Source organism: Dreissena polymorpha, chromosome 9 (genome assembly GCF_020536995.1).
Source record: "Dreissena polymorpha isolate Duluth1 chromosome 9, UMN_Dpol_1.0, whole genome shotgun sequence".
Taxonomy (NCBI): Eukaryota; Metazoa; Mollusca; class Bivalvia; order Myida; family Dreissenidae; genus Dreissena; species Dreissena polymorpha.
In genome coordinates this window covers 77,634,622-77,637,893 of record NC_068363.1, presented here as the reverse complement: position 1 = coordinate 77,637,893, position 3,272 = coordinate 77,634,622, and positions in this window count along the sequence as shown.

Sequence of the window (3,272 nt, the reverse complement as noted above, 5' to 3'; positions counted from 1 at the left end):
GATGAATTTAATTTGAAACATATGTAACCTATAAATGCTAAACATGCACAAATTATAGCAATTTAATACTTATGTTACTATATATAGTAACAAAAATGACTCGAATGCATGTGATTATCGGTCAAAGCAAGGTGATTATCACGTTTGGCCCTGCAGGGCCAAAGTTGATAATCGATAATCGGCCCCGGTGACGTCACGGCCAACGCGTTACGTAATAACAAAATGGCGTCCACATTCAGTCTCAGCCAACGGTGATCGATAAAACTAACCACAACTCAACGAAAGAATCGAACATAATGTTAACGATACGAAGCACACAGTTTGGAGTATACATATATCGATTGAAACTGAAACTCCTCTGTACTTTAGATATATATGCCTCTATTTACGCTTTAATTAACAGGATTAATCGAACAGCAAAATGTATAGTTAAAGAAACACCTCGACAACTTAAATCCGATGTTTATAATAATAAAATAACAACGACGTGCTATTCCGTCTTTTTTGTTATTCCATCCGTTATTTTATATTGATTTAAATCACACATTTTTAAACGATTGTATCGAATGCTTACCACTTTCGACAAAACACGATTTACGAAATCGAATGAGATCGACTTGTCAGAGCGATTACACAAAATTGATTCCTAATAATGCATGACAAACACACACTCCGAAATAAGTTTTTGATTCGTTCGATGCTAACAGATATTTAACTGTTAAATATAAATCCTCCACGACTGAATTATTGTCCCTAAAATCCAGAGAGTCTAACTAAAACTGTGTTTCGTCACAGAAATTACGTCACATGAGATACGTCATAAATTGCGTATGAATGACATGATGTGCATATGCCAGATAAACTTTCTCTTTTTTTGCATATGTATGATCTCTTTTCAAGTTAAAAAGATTACAATCAGCAGTAGTTCATTCCTTAATCTCACACCACAGTTGTCGTACGTCAATCTCACACCACAGGTAACGTACGTCAATCTCACACCAGTTATCGTACGTCAATCTCACACCAGTTATCGTTCGGCTATCGCCTCTGAAATTAAAACAAAATATCTTTATAAAATAGACTTAGGAAGTAAACGTGTGTTGTATGTAAACGTGCTTGCAAATCAGTTTTAAATATTATTCATAGATATGATGCTGTTATGTTCTTTATGTATGTTGTGAATCAAATGTTGTTTACATATTACATGCCATGTATATGTGTTGTTAGAAAATGTGCCCCGTGTGATATACTTTTGGTGATGGAAGTTATTACAATGAAAAGTGTTTACAACTGTATAGTACGTTATAATAAGTGATAGTATGAACTTGCTATCATTGAATATAAATTAATTGAATAATCAGTCGTAAATATCATTTTTCCCATTACCCGTTTTCTGAAGACGACAAACACAGAGTGTATTGCTTCTCAAAAATCCAGTGTGAGCCTTGTATCTAAGTTTATGAGTCTTTCGCTGTATACATATTTGTACTGAAATAGTGGCACTAGTAAACATATGGTCCATACTATTATGCTATGTAAGTAATAAAACAAACCTCCACACCTTGTACTCCTTACCGAATACATTACAATGGACACCCGTCCGTCTACCACTATTAAAAGCATAGCGGGTGAGTTATGTTGAAGTCATGCAATTGGAGGACGCATGACTTGTGTTCAGTTTATGTTTGGTATGCCTTCGAATATTAAGAAGGGTACATGTAAGTTTGGTTTAAACTAGCCGTTAAAAATAACAAAACAGATGTTCAAAACATAGCTTATATTTTTTTACGTTTGTATGCGTTCAGTAGTTTTGCTTTTTTCGAAGCGGCACGTTTTAAGCAGTATTATTTTAGGTTTTGAACAATATGATAACACTCATATTAACAGCGTATTTAGTACTTTGGTAATGTTGATGACTTGACATTTTGTCATCATTTTGTTAATGTTCCTATAGATTCAAATAAGTTTTAAACAGGAAACGATGCTATGAATTATTTTTTATGTTACACAGTTTTCGTTATGAATGAATGTTACCAACAAGCTTATTGCGGAACCAATATAAGATTGTTGTATTTAATGATTTGTTTACATACTAAACAAACAACACCATTAACTACAACTAGAACATTTTCAAAGTAAAGCCACGTTTACAGAAGAAATAAAACATTTGAAAAAAAGTTTTTTAATAATTCATTCAACGTTTAAGTAGATAAAAGCACTGCAAGTAAATTGAATGAATAGATACGTGCACATGCCGCATTTAGATGTTACCATTAGAGTATGTGTATTCTCATAAAAAATATATGCGTGATAGTCGAGAAAAAAACTGTCGTTGGCGACTTTTGGGTACTGAAGCATGGGCAATGTAAGATGAAAACGTTAATAATAAGGCCCAACTTTTAATTTAACATTTAACAAGTCTTGAGTGGTCATGTTCACGTGACAAATTTGGATTTGAGTAGAGCATTTTGGTTGTTGCTAGTGTCCTCAAAAAGCACGATCTTGTCCATGGCTCTGTTTGGGACTAGATTCATAAATTTAATGAAAAGTTTTATTTAGAAAACATTTGTAAAAAACTTAATTTCAGTTGTTATTGTAATGCTGTATAACTCAACCATAAACAGATTGTATCGAAAAAGTACGCAATACAAGTACGGCGTCTTAAAATATTTAACAAGTATTATAACACAAGCTTTGTAATAAAAGATGAATTTGATTACTGATATGCACAGAACTAGTCAAATCTCTATTTGCAGTATGGTTTAACAAGGTCTTTTAGAACAAGTAATGTTCGACTCACAGGTTTGTGTGATTTAAGGTGTGACACAACGTAATTATTCTAAGTTTTCGGCCCCTCCACCATTTTTTTAGCCAAAATAACTATTTTTCGTGACTCTATATTTTCGGACATGCGGGTTTTCGGCCATAATTATTTACTCGGACAGTGATTTTACAGCGCCATTTTACTAGATTTATGCCCTGTTTTTGCTCTGGGTTCCTTCGATCATGGAGTTTTACGAACGGATTAACGTCATACAGCCTTCTATAGAATTCCCTGAGGGCCAGTGACCATTACAATTGCGTTATTGGGTAGATTACCATGTATACCGGTAATAAACAATGGTTTCACCCAACATAAAGGATATCGTATTCATGAAGCATTATTTTTGTTTTGTATAACGTTTTCTATACCATTCCAGGTAAGAGATTTCAAATAAGTAAAGTTGCACTTTATTTAAAGCAGAGAAAGGAGAGTACACCACAATACAATT